Raw genomic sequence first — 14,365 nt, forward strand, 5'->3', positions numbered from 1 at the left:
ATTTTCTCAACACAATTTAACAGTTTTTTTTTTTTGAGAGGAGGCTTTTACCTGCAATGGACAGAGAAAAGTACTAGGATATGCTTCACTTGGGATTGTTAGTCTTTCAAAGACTAATTGATGTTCAATTATTTTTTTCCCCCTCTAGAATAGAGTGGCTTTGCTCTTGGTCACAAATCATTACTGATTTTAGGTTTCCTAACTTTTAACTACACGAATACATCTCCAACCCTCTTTCCTTCTCTTCACAATCAAAGTTCAAGAGCTTTCACTATTTTGCAGACTCATACTCACCCCAAAACGAGAAGAGACCTAATTAATTAAAACATTTATTTGAGCACTTACTATATGTCCTGGGAATTAATGCAAGCTGTATGCATTTATCTGAGAGATAATGCAAGGTAAACACTGCCCTTCAGGGGCTCACATTCTAGCAGGGTGAGGAGATTCTAAATAATTTGGGTTGGCCCAAAAGTTCATTCAGGTTTTTCGTAAGACGTTACGGAAAAACCCAAACAAACTTTTTGGCCAACCCAATACAACAAACTGCTATAACAGAACTAAGTAAAAGGTACATGGAATTATAAATAACAGTAGACTTCTTGGAAGAGCACCAGAGAAAGCTTCAAAGAGGAAAAACATTTGAACTGAAGGATGCATTCACAAGGGGGAGAGTAAGGGGATTCCATGAAAAGGTAATAACAAAAAGAAAGGAGGTCTGAGAGAGCAAGGTAAGTTTAGGGAACTGAAAGCAGTAATGTGGGTCGAAGCAAAAGGAGCAGCAACTGGATCTCTGATTGGAAAAAAAGGCAGGAGACAACAAATCAGAGGGCCTTCCTTTATGCCACTCTAAGAAGCATGGACTCCATTAAAAGCATTTCAAGTAAGATCAGACTCACATTTTAGTAAAATCACTTTGAAGGATGACAGATGGATTAGAAAGGGCAAGATTAAAGCAGAGTAAGCTACATCACCACATAGTTAGACTCATTTATTTGGCAAATATTCAGGGCGACTGACTACTCTATGCCAGGCCTGAACTAAAGTAGTGGCAATGGTCATGAAGACAAGGGGGGTCAGACCAAGAAATAAAAACTCAGAATGGACATTACTTAGGGACATAACAGACACAAAGTATTAAAGAATTGAGGATGGTTCCTGGGTTCTGACAAGTTGTAGACCATACTGTTTGCATCCCATTATAAAAAATAATATCCAAGCATTTTGCCTTATCATTACAAACTAGAACAACTTTGAAAAAAATGCTTTCTGGTAATACTTGTCTGTTGTAGAAAATCCATCTGTATGCCTACAACCCAGAGAGAACCAGTGAAACCACTGTACTTTACTTCCTTTACCCCCATTTCTATCAAAGCAAACACAATATACAAAAGCCCTACAAATTGTAATCTGTTTTTCATATTTTTGTTACCATTTCTTTGTAGTATGTGATGCCCTGAAATGATTCTTTAAAAATAATTTTAATGGCTGTATTCATGGACATATCCTCATTTAAACAGATTCTGCTGAAAATTTATAAGCCTCTTACATTCGTCTAAGACTGACTTGTCACAATTAAAATGAGAGTTGAGATACATGAATGATTCACAAATAACAATCTAAAATGAATTTTGGATAATTTTTCATTATTCCACAGGAAAATAAGAACAATGTAGCAGGTTTTTCAAAATAATTTAATTTTTTTAATTAAGAGACTATGTCCTTATTTGCTGTTAACACCCGTTTTTTTAAAACCAAGGATATGGTGTTGCTGTTTAGAGAACTAAAAATAGTAACTATATTGGTTTCCATATTTATCATTTGATTCATTCAAGAAATCCCAAAGTCTAGGAACCAAGGTATTTGATTAGGTCTAAAATCCTGCCAAGTATTTCTTTTTAGTTTGCCTCTCCTACATACTGGATTGCTACATTCTACCAAAAAAACCCTACAGAATAATTATTTAGCTTTGTTGACTCATATCTCAGATATCTATGGACACACATTGTTCGATTTGTCCTAAATCCTTGAAGTCAAAACAATGGCTCTGCATTCCAGGGATATATAAAGTGTGAGCCTTTCCCACCTTAACCATTCTATGTTATAAAGGCTCGTATGAGACACAAGACCTAGATTATGAAGCAGAAGTCCTTGATTTAGAAGGAACTAATATAAGGCGCTTGTTGGGAAGCTATCTAGTTGCTGACTGCTACTAATACATCAGGGAGTTACCCATGCACCTCGACAGACTGTTTATTATGATTAACAAGTACCCGGTTCTTATAAGTACCTTTCTTGCAAGTAGCTTAAAGACTTCTGGTACACAATGCCTCTTTGATGCATAGTAACAGAATGAGCAAGCAAGGAAATAAGTTCTGCCAGTGAGAGGGAGAGGCTGCAAGGGAATGAATAATCAACCTCTAAAAAATGAAACTACTTTCAAGTTCATGCTTTAAGTCAAAATAGCCTGTGATGTCAAAACTCTTCCTACACCCTCAATCTAAACAGGACCAGTACCGTACACATGTACCTTCACCTGAACATTCTGGGGCCCCAAGTTTTAAGAACTTTGCTGGTCTGGCTGTAATTATTGAGTTCTAAAATACCAAATTTTATGACTGCTATGAAGATATTCTTTACAATGAGAATTCCTTTCCAAAGAGATTGAAAATGTATATATGAATGCTTAACTGTCCTCCTCCCATCTTCTTAAGCCTTACCTCATAACTTGATTTTGTAATCTGGTTCCTTCATTTTACTTTGCTAATTTATATTTCACAATGATTATATTTTAATTTTCACACAAATTATAGTTATTTCACAAAAATGCATTACAAGGAAAAACGATTTCAGTTTATTTACAAATCGAAAATTTATTCCAAGGGGAACATATGACTTGTTTCACAGTTTTAAAAATGGAAGACATAACCTAATATTGTTTATTACTATTATTTTTGGAATACATGATGGCAAGGGCTGGGGGAGTTTATGCATAGAAAACCAAGCATCTGCTTCTCTTCCACAAATAAATGATTTTACTAAGCACCTGGTACAGAAAACTTAACCATGTGTTTAAAGGGTTTACCTTAAAAAAATTACACTTTGAACTTGGCCTCCGATTAAACTCCTCTCAGAATTTAGTCCTTATCCTTGAACATAATTTGACAATGACCATTTGGCTGATAGAAAAAAGGCAGGTATACAGAGAAATAACTATGCCACAGCTATTAAAGTCTCATAATCATGAAATTTTGATTTTCATGACATAAACCTCTACTACTTCCAATGTTTTGTTTTGTTTTTAATTTCAGGCTATTTGGACCTAAGGCTATGAATTAGGAAGTAATCTACTACCTAACTGCAATTCAAGGTCAGTTTACTTTGTAGCTTAATATGAGTAAAGTTTAAGAAAGTCTTAATCTCCCCCTCAATTTAACTATGCTAACCTCTGGTCATCTTTACAGAGGCTGAGGGCTTCAATAATACCAAAGTTTGATTTGTTAGTTAAATAGAACTAATTACTGCCTACAGAGGTAAGGATAACAAAAACACTTTGATACACATATATGAAGAGTATACATTGTTTATATATATATATATATAATTGTATAGTTATTAATCAAGAGGGAAGTCTGTAGAGTATAGGGGTGGAAAAAAGGGGGAGCCAGTAAGAACGGGAACCAAAAATTAGGTGCCTACTCTATGTTAATGATCACCTAGGAGAGCAAGACACAGGATACATAAAGTACTGAAAACAAACACGAATGACTTATTTAACATAAGCATTGATTAGGTGACTGGATTCATATAAAAATGAAGGAAAAAAGAAAATATCAAATTTGATCATACCTAGGAAAATAAAGTCCGTAAAACCAAGTGATCTTGATGGATATTAATTTCCTCATTTGTTAAAAGCCTAAATCAAAATTAAGTCTATCACTAAAAACTAACCATAAGGCAAAGGTAACGCAAGCTCAGCTGACATACATTAAGTACAATTGTCCCTCCATATCCTTGCCCCACGGATACCAAGGGATGACTGTATAAATGGTATTCATTCTTAGCGTCTTCTGACGTTTAGCTATCTATGGACATTTACAATTATGACTTTGGTATCTAAAATGTTAGCCTCTAACAAAACAAAACAGTTTTAAGCACAAACTACAAATCAGACCCTTGATATACAAGCAGTATAAGTCAAGCTGTTTTTTTCAAAATGTGCAACTGTTGGAGCCTTGGAGGGCTCATTCTTCAAGGTAGCAGAACAACCTTCAGAAACAGCTGTAAGACCAATACAGTACCATATTTAACAATACCTTACGTGCTGAAACGAGGGCTTACACGTCACCTAAAAAAACCCTTAAATTCTATCATTTCTTCTGACTGCCAAATGTTCACACATGTTCTAAAAGCCATTAAAAATGAATTTTGCATGGGCATAATGAATTTAAGATGTACAAACATGAACAAAAATGCTATCCTGAAATTTGAAGCATTTTAGTTAAGTTTTTGGGAGCCTAGCATTTTAATAAGGAAGTAAGGAATCAAGGTATATTTCCAGGGAATTCCCTGGCAGTCCAGTGGTTAGGAGTCTGCGCTCTCACTGCCACGGGCCCAGGTTCAATCCCTGGTTGGGGAACCAAGATCCCACAAGCTGCGTGGCACAGCCAAAAAGAAAAAAAAGACGTATTTCCTGATGTAGCAAGAAAATGATAAGTTCTGGCTTTTGCTATATAGGTATAAACACAGGTTGCCTGTGCTACATGGATTCTCAGCATAAAAGTTAAAACATCAAGACCTGAGTTGACGTTTTAGCAATATCTGGGTGCCAAACCTACTGTGAGACTTAAGCCAGTCATTTCCCTCTTTGAGACTACTTCCTCAAAATAAAAGAGGAGGAAAAAAAAGAGAGAATAAATGGCTTGAGCTTCATTGGCAAAAGGACTCTAGATTTTAAAAAAATAATGAAATCATCTGGTTTTAATCCAGCTTCTTTTCCTGTCTCATCTCTCAATGTACTTCATGCAAGACTAGTCAAACGGGTTTCTTATACTTAGAACATGTTTTTTCTATTCCTGTTCTATGCCTTTGCACATAAAGCCGTACTGACGGCAAACACAGTTTCACTGTCCCCACCCCATCCATTACTGAAATCCACAAACATTTTGCCTCCTAGTTTAAAAATTCGATTTCTTCTACGAAGCACATTACCTGTTAACTTGGGTTCCTGGCTGAATGCTTACAGTAAATACCTATGTGGCTTAATCCCAAACTAGGTTATAAATTAATAGAGTAGAATTAGTAACAGGTACAAATATTTAAGTGAAGAGAACCAGGTGGCAGAAACCAGATTAGAGGGCTAACACCACTGGCAAAATAGGTGTTAAATGGGGCGGGGGAAACAAACCCAAAGTTCTGTAACATAATGGTATGGAATCAACCAGAGCATTTTGCAACCATTTGTATATCCAACTGAGTTGCTATTAACAAAAACACATGCTATCACGAAATTTTCAGGCATTTACCATCAAAGCATATTACGTTATGTGTACAACAAAACTGAGTGCCTATTACATGCCAGGAACTTTGCACTTTAGCTACAAAGATGAGACACCGTCTACCAATATCTCATAAACTAACAGAAAAGAGGAACATGAACATGACAGTGTGATAGATACAGAATTAACAAAGAAAAGGGAATGTCTCATTTTCTGGAGATAAAAAGAGCAGCTATGTAGACTTGGGTCATTTTAACTTTAGTGGTGACCCATGAGGCTCATAAGCAGGAGACAAATGAACAAACCTGCATATCATAGGTTGTGTTCCAGCTGGATCCTCAAATGTGATGAACTGAGTGTTTTAAGCAAAAAAAATTGTTTGGAAAGATGTTTGACTATGTAAGTTAACCTAGAAGGGGAGAACAAAAAGTAATAGAATAAAAAAGAGAAACAAAAGGAGAAGTTTAAAAGCAAAAATAGCTCAGTTTTGAATTTGTTTAGTTTGAAGTACCTAAGGGACAGGTAAGATATTTAGTAGTTCCAACTGAGTTCAGAGATGATAAATTCTGGAGTCATCAATAGGTAAAGGTGTGGGAACTGATTAATATAATTGGTGAAAAAGTGGATGGGGTCACAACACTGGGAAATAGCAACAATTAAGAAGCAGAGGAAAGCAACTAATGAAAACAGGAAAGACAGGAGTAGCAACTAGCAAAGGGCATTAGCATATAAACCATGGTTTTTTGTTTTTTGTTTTTGCGGTACGCGGGCCTCTCACTGTTGTGGCCTCTCACTGTTGTGGCCTCTCCCGTTGCGGGCTCCGGACACGCAGGCTCAGCTGCCATGGCTCACGGGCCCATGCTCAGCAGCATATGGGATCTTCCCGGACCGGGGCAGGAACCGGCGTCCCCTGCATCGGCAGGCGGACTCTCAACCACTGCGCCACCAGGGAACCATGGTATTTTAAAAAGTTATATTCTAAGGCATCAACTGCTATAGGTTATATAAGACCACCCACGCCTGGAGCATATAAGAATACAAGACTTCACAAAATGTTATAAATGCAAATAACTGCATATAGTCTTTTCTTATTCCATAAGATAAAACTTACTTAAATGGCTGTGGAGAAAGGGAACTAGTTAACTTTTAGACATTTAAAGTCTATAGCTGGCACAAGTGAACCCTTGACCTCTGATGTTATGGGCAGAATATCTCCTCTCAGCCATCTAATTTTTCAAAGGATTTTTGTAAACTACTGAGTAGTTTATCTTGTCAACCTAACTGAAAAATGTTAACAGCTAAGAATTATGTTCCAGGTATCTTAAATATGGTAGGAATGCAAATTATTTGACTGAAATTAGAGCTAGAGTTCCAATCTGTCCCAAGAACAAAGAAACTGGAGAGGGAAAACAAGAATATAGTTTTAAGTCTAAGACACAAATACTATTATACTTTGGGAGGGGTACCTTTAAAAGTAAATACTTTTGAGGATAAAAAATATTAAAGTGACACCAAAAAAATATTAAAGTGATAATAATCTCTAGGAATAAATTGCTACATAATTTAACTTGCTTTCAGTTGTATGAAATACCATTTACCCTGGGTCCATAACCAATTTATTAGGACCAGCACTATATAAAAGATAGTTGTTTACTGAAGGTATATTCTGTACCTCAAAAAGACAATGTTGACCATGGCCTTTTCTGTTTTGTGGCGTACATACAATAAAAGAGAAACAAAAACCCCCCATACCCACTTTTCTTTTGTAAGAAATACAAGTGCAAGATAAGCATTTAAGTATGCAGAGTTTATGGCAAACATAAGCACTGAAGGACAAGATGGCATAAAATACTTTTCTTGGACCACTCCAGAGAATGGTGAAATCTGTTTTTGCTACTTCCTATCTGCTTCATTTAGGCAGAAGCAGAATACTATTAGTTTTTCTAGTTTCCAGGTGAAATCCCGTACTTACAGATGTTTCAAACTTGAACTAAACGTCAACAGGGAAGAGACTATGGACCTGATTCTTTTTGGATGGCAGAGGGCAGGTAATTTCCAAAATGGTTTTTAGATATTTAGGAACAAACTTACTACCTCTCCTTAAAAATAATCAAGTTGACTCAAGGTATCCACACCCTGGAAAATTTTTTTTTGACCACCATTTGCAAATATGCATTTTAGGTTTAGTGTTAACACCTCGCCCAGCAAGAACGAGAGATGGCATTTTTTTTCAGGAAGTTAAACTAAGCAGGCTGTAATGCTGTTTAACCATAACATTTTAAGGTATATTTAATGGTTTCAACTCAAACAGTTCTCAGATATAAATCTTTTCATTCTACATTTAAAGGCCATTAAAGTCAGGGGTGGGGTGGGGCAAAGGAAAGTTTTATATAAAAACAAAATCCAGTGAAAGTCACATGTAATTCTGAATATTTTTTTTTACTTTGAATTGTTTCAGCAAGTATGTCAAAAGATAGACAATGACTATTCAAAAATCCACCCCCAAAACTTTAAGAGCAGACAAAAGGGTTATCAATGTTTATGCCAAAAGCCCAAATTTGATTTACCGCAGAGCTTCATTTACATACAATTTTAATAAGCCCTATTACTGGAATGCCAACCTTATAATACATAAAACACATGTAGCTACTAGTGGCTGGCACGGTGACACGTAAATGACAAGAGAAAAAGTGACAAAAATACAAGGGCAAAACTTATTGGATCCTCTAGTATCAGAGCAAGCAGTACTACATAACTTGATAAACCCCAAATACATCAAGGAACTGTAAACCCAGATAACAACCGGTGTTTGTATACTGTTGAAGTTTGTAGGTTAAAATGTCTGCTAGATGTGAGAAATATGGATGTTGAAAAATACTAAGGCCAGTTGTCTTCCCACCCTTTCGCGGGGCAGCACTATGGCTGTCCCATCAGCTGCCTCCCCACCCCATCTCACTGTGAAAGGGGAGGAAACCCTGCCACTGAGCCTCATCAACTCTCTACCTCTTCTCAAAACTGTGGTGATCAAAAGACGGGTTTTTTGTTGTTGTTGTTGTTGATTTTACAGTTTGGAATAAAGTACCAAGCATAATATTTTTATGAATTCAGGAAGCCTGTGGCCCCTGGTAAACCTAAGCACTGCATCTGCAGCTCTGAGATGAAAATTTGCGTGTTTCATTAGAGAACAGGCACAAAGGAAATTGTCTAGAGAACATATTAATATAATGCAAGAAGATAGACAAAGACAAGAAGTAACTGCAAGTAGTATTTTAAATGCCACAGGAAAGTAAAGAAAAATTAGAGCTCAAGAGGTTCATGGGTTTGGCAATTAGGAACAATGAGGACCTAAGCTACTTAAAAGTACAAAACAAAACAAGGATTTGTTTCCATAAGCTTGCAATATGGCCTCTCTTCCTTATTAAGGCACAGTGAAGTTAAAACCTTCTGAAAATTGCCTTTAAATCTACTGACTTCATATTTAGTTCCTCTTTTCTAAGCCGTAAGAAAATTGCTATAAGGGTAAGGGAGTCGTTACTTACACATAATAGACCCCTGAAATTATACAAGAATTCTTATAGGCAAAATGCCGAATTTATATTCATAGAACACACAAAAAAGTTTTGAACTTTAAAATCTTTGTAGTACTTAAAATAAATATTAAAAATTCAATGTTGTTTTCAAACTACCAAGTCTACAACTAAGACTAAAGGAAATAGTGCAACCTTGACTCCAGGTTAACTCATCTTTTCAGGTCCAACAAGCATTTCCTCCAAGCACCAAATATAGGTATTCAGTCAAAAAGCAAGTCAGGAGTTAGGTGGAAAAGTCTTTGTTGAATAACTCCCAGCTCTCACTCAACACCACCCAAGGAGAGAAGCCCTTTTAAATCTTCTCTAGTTCAGTTAATGGCTATTAGTTTGGCTAAGTGGGAAAAGACAAAAACAAAATTAGTCTTTCTTACTCAATCTGCCAATATCGACCATAAGAACTTCTGAGCTGCTGGAAATCTTCACCTACCAAGGTTCCAAATACTAAAATTAAAATTCATACTTGTACAAAAGTGATTTATAGAGGTACGCTTTAATATTTCATACTGGTGCAGGAATCTTAATAGTATTTACCAAAACTGATTATAATTTCATCTTTTATTTTTAAAAACCGCAGTAAGAGGGCGACAGAAAAACAGAAGACTAAGAGTATTGAAAACAGCCGTACGACTTCATGTACAACACTGGCAACTTTTATTCTGTATTACTAATCACGTCTAAATTAAACAAACAAATCCACTGATAAGATTTCACATTCTTGTAGAATATACAGATAGGGAGGAAACGGGAAGAAAGTAAATACAGACGGAAAAGACAAGTTTGAAGAGGGCCCCTCAAATTTTAGATGATACACTCCTTGGTTTCTTCTTTTAGGTAACTAAAAGTGTTCCTGGGTATTATCACGCCTTTTACACTTGTTTCCAAACTTAGGGAATATTTTGCCATTCGGATCTGAGAAACTTTACGTTTTCTCAGAAAATAATCGATACTCCTCGGCGCTGTGGCCCAGGAACTAGACTCTCCTTTTTACTCAGTCCAGTGGCCCTTCGGGACTCACGGTTGATTCCGATTCCCACATTAGAGACCAGCCACCTTAAGTAAATACACCTCGCAAGGAGAAAGGCAGGTAAGAAAATACGGCGCCAAACCTTCCCCTCCACCAACAGCCGTCACACCCCCTAAGGAGTGTCCCTCCAGGGGCTTCTCCCTGAGAGCTGCGGCTCTTATAAGCAGTATGGGGGAAGCGAAGCGCCCTCAACAGTCAACTCTTCCTCTTCAGGCGGCCGACGCCGACCGCACCACAGTCTCCTCTGCCCCAGCCCTTTCCCCTCCCCCGCCCCAACCTGGGTCTGAGCCAGACCCCACAGGAATGCAGCCCGGTCACATGAGCTGCGGCGGCGGTGGACGTGCCTCTCCCCCCGCGCCCCAAGGAGACCCAGCGCCATCTTGCCCTGACGCAGTTACTAAAGTCATGGGAAAATTGGTGTCTCCTCGTCCACGCCAGCACCCCGAAGTTTCGCAGAGGCCGAGCCGGGGCCCTCACCTCGCGCAGGGACAGGAGAAAATAGTCAAGGAAAAGCCTTGAGATTCCCTTCGCCACCGCTTGGGTTCCACACCGGCCGCGGCAGCAATGAACACCATCGTCACTGCTCTCTCCGCAACAGCCTCCCCCGACGGCTCTGGCCCCGCCCGCTGCTGCAGCATGAGGTCACCGCTAGCCAATCACGACACGCCCAACAGAACACCTCGGGCACTGATTGGCTGCACGGACCGCCTCTGCCTCTCCCGACTCCGCTTACCAAGCGCTCCGGGAGGCTGTGGAGCTAGAAGACGGAAACCGCCATTACGGGGAAAGACCCCGAAAACAGGAGCCGCAATCACCGTGTTATTATACTGGGGAAACCCTTTATTCTTTGGCTTGCCCCTTTGTTCTTCGAGATAACCGTCTCTCTGACCCTCCCTCGTTTAATCACCGCCGCATAAAGGAGTTCCCGATCCCCTCCCCGCACATTGTCCCGCCGGCGGGGAAATCCTTCCCCGGGGCCAAAGTAGGAGGCACAGACAGCAACTGCACCGACGGCAACGGCAGCTTTTTACCCCGATACACGGTGGCAGGGAGGCGGCGCTGACGGTGGCTGTATTTTTCCTGCTGCTTCTCCCCCCGACCTCTTCCGTTTCTCGCTCCTCCATCGAGACGGCGCTGGACTCGCCAGCTCCGCTTTTATCCGGTGCTCGGAGCCTGCGCACTGGAACCGCCTCAGCCCCTAGTGGGCGTCGAGTGACACCCCAACCGAGTTCATCCCGCGCTGGAGGCTAGACTGAGGAGGGGGAGGGAGAAGGGCAGACCAGGGCTGAGGTGGTTTTGGGAGTGGGAGAAAGTGCATGGGGTGGGGTGTCTTTCCAGAGCCTCCAATCATTATCCTTCCACCCAGCAGTGGCGCGCCCAAGCTCACCGATATCCAGACTTGAGGGCTACTCAGGGAAAAGGGATAAAGAACCAATCCCATCAAATACCGAAACTTTCCCAAACCTTCGGTGAATTGTTGAATGCATCTCTTGTGAAATAGACGGAGATTCTGTCCACCGCTCTGCCTCCAGTTGGCTGTCTTCTAGCCGCGGTGGAGAGGGAACGGCGGGCGGCAGCCCACAAGCAAAATGGCGGCGGACAGCTTCGTCCCCTCCCCCTCTGCCCCTGCGGAGCGGGGCGGGCGGGCCCCGTGCACTTGCCGCCGCCGCCGCCGCCGCCGCCGCCGCCGCCGCCGCCGCCGCGGCCGCCGCCGCCGTCAGCCGCCATTTTCCCAGAGCGAGAGGCAGTGACACTGAGCGGGCGCAGGGGGCCGAGTCCGAGACGGTACCTGAGTTCGGGAGCGGCAACAGAGGGGGCATAGACACTCTTGAGCAGCCTCGCCGTCGCCTCTGCGTTCCTGTTGACTTTCTCGGTGCCCCCTCCCCTACTCCTCGGTTGCTGGTGAAGAGGCTGCGCGCTGCTGTTTGGGGAGGGGGTGTGTGGAGCCGGGTCCTGAGTCCGCAGTGGCTGCTGTCGGGGGGTCGTCCGACCGCGGAGGTGTGGACAGACTCCTTGAGGGTCGAGCAAATAACGGGGTTCGGGTGTCTGGTGTGTGAACATCACAGGTCAGTGCCTGTCGTCTTCTTGGGAGTTCATGGGGTTTGCGGGGTGGAGAGACGTGTGTTTCCAGGGGTAGGGGGCTTTCGCATCTTTATCTTTCCGGCGGGGGGGGGTCGACGTTGGCTCTCAGGTGTCTTGGCGGGGGCAAGACGTTGGTTGTTTGAATCGAATTTATCCTTTATCTTCTCTGTCCCTAGAAAGGGAACATTATGGCGGGTTTTAGGGTTGGGGAATGGGAAATTGGCAGTTAAACCCCCTTGAGAGTGGGAGTTAGGGAGGGGGCGCGCTCCTCGCTGGCTGCGGGTTAGGGCCGCTTGTGTGAGGAGGGAGGCTTGTGACTGTTAGTAGGGTTTGTGTTGAAGTGGTCCCAGGAGCTGCCAGCTCTCCCTGTCCTCTACCGCATGTCGTTCAGGTGCTGGGAACCCGTCTAGGCCCCATTTTCTTCTGCTGCTTCCATTTCTTGCCTGGCAGTCTCAGGTTTAATTTTCTCATAAATACGAAGGGGGTGGAAAGAACGCCCTGGGTATCTCCCTTTGTGGGAGAACGAGACAGCTCTTCATCCTCTCCGGGAGAGGGTAAAACCGCCCCTGAGGTGGTCACCCCAGTACCCAGCCTTCTCAGTCTCCTCCCCCCCTCCTCTTGCATTATCGCCGTCCTTTACTGTAGCGGAGGCTTAGAAGCCACAATATGGCACATTTCAGGGAAGCTGATTTTGACCAAGGGATTGGCACGAACACTGTGGCAGCAGACACAGAAGAGAAACAAACGGTTCACTGTGCTAAACGGGGGAGGGGGAGAGAGAAAACAAATCCGGAGGGCTCTCTTCCACCGGCCTTAGCTCCGTTGAGATCCGTTCTTGCTAGACTCTGTCTTAAGAACGATGCAGTTTCAAGGCAAAGGGAAATCGCTAGAGTGGCTATAGAGTAAACCCCGTTTTGCCTGTTTCCCCCCTTTTTAGAGATGTGAATAACGTAAGGTGTTTGGAGTTCTGGAGACCTTGAAGAGAATTAAGTGAGGTGCATTCAACTCTGGGGTGGAGACATCAATACCTAATTGGAAAACAGTCCATTTTTTCCTTTAATCTCCGAGATGGGCAGTAAAAGGTGAAATTTCCCTCTTTTGTCCTTTACAGATTCTAAAAATGGCGGCCCCAGGCTGATGTTGTGGTAATCTAATCAGCTCGGGTCCTCCACACCCCTTGCAGTGCGTTTGTCTGCAGCATATTACAGGCTTATTATGTTTACATGAAAAGGCTGGGCTTTTTTTCTTCCCCAAACCGTTTACAGAGATGTGTTGATTTTACTGCAAATTACAATGCTGTGTCTTAGTTGATTAATTTTATGGCTTTTTCCTGAGAGGCAAATAAAATGACACCACTTTTGAAAAAATACAAACACTCAGGTGTTTTTAATAGAAATTTCAGTAGTGAGGCCAGGTGCTCTTACATAGTAAAAAAAATTATTTGGGGGCAAATAATAGTTTTTGTTTGGTTTAATCCAAAGCGTCTTTTATTCAATAAGCCAAAGTAAATTAAAATGTTTAGTAAGTGTGTAAGTACAACCTATTTTGTGTGATTAGGCATTTTAGTCTAGAGTGGAACGTTTCCCATCCAACTTTTGACCAATTTTGTGAATTTTGGTTTTTGTAATCTTTCAGATTTTTAGGGAGCTGTACAAACAAGCCTAAACCTGTTACTTCACTGGGTGTGGAGATGCTTGTCCTTCTATTATATTTGGCATCCATTTTTCCCATATATTTAAGCATTCCTGAGGAATTTTGTAACTTGTGTATTTGATAAAGTGGAGCTGCATGCTTTGCTCCCTTACAGTTGTCTTACAGCATTCTGTTATAATTATGTAAGTAAAAAAGTAAGGCTCTAGCTCTTGATATTTTTTCCTTCCCAAACATGCCCGTTTATTTACCCATTATGGGATGTGGAATTTAGTCTGTTTTAATAGACTTTAAATAAAAGCCATATCATAACAGGGTTTTGAATCCATTTTATGCTATTTTCAAAATCTTACAGATTGGGGCAGAAAATTAAATGACGTCATTTAACTTTATTTTTTAAAGTGTGAATGATTAGAATTCATCTCTGTAGTGGGAAGTTGATCTTTTTTGGCCTGAAGTAAGCAGTGAGCTAAGAGTGGGCTATTAATGGCATTTAATGACCATTCTGATTGTGGAGCAAC

The 14,365-nt window shown here is 41.1% G+C and overlaps 1 protein-coding gene across 3 annotated transcripts in view; it reads left to right on the forward strand.

Moving 5' to 3' along the window:
• The first annotated feature begins 11,828 nt into the window (after positions 1-11,828).
• KMT2E (lysine methyltransferase 2E (inactive)) overlaps positions 11,829-14,365 on the forward strand; it is a 99,027-nt gene continuing 96,490 nt past the window's right edge. For all 3 annotated transcript variants that reach the window (XM_060157247.1, XM_060157249.1, XM_060157248.1), the window contains exon 1: positions 11,829-12,178. The gene's annotated coding sequence lies outside the window, so the exon portion shown is untranslated. The remainder of the gene's footprint in view (positions 12,179-14,365) is intronic.

This window comes from Lagenorhynchus albirostris, chromosome 8 (assembly GCF_949774975.1).
Source record: "Lagenorhynchus albirostris chromosome 8, mLagAlb1.1, whole genome shotgun sequence".
NCBI classification, from domain to species: domain Eukaryota; kingdom Metazoa; phylum Chordata; class Mammalia; order Artiodactyla; family Delphinidae; genus Lagenorhynchus; species Lagenorhynchus albirostris.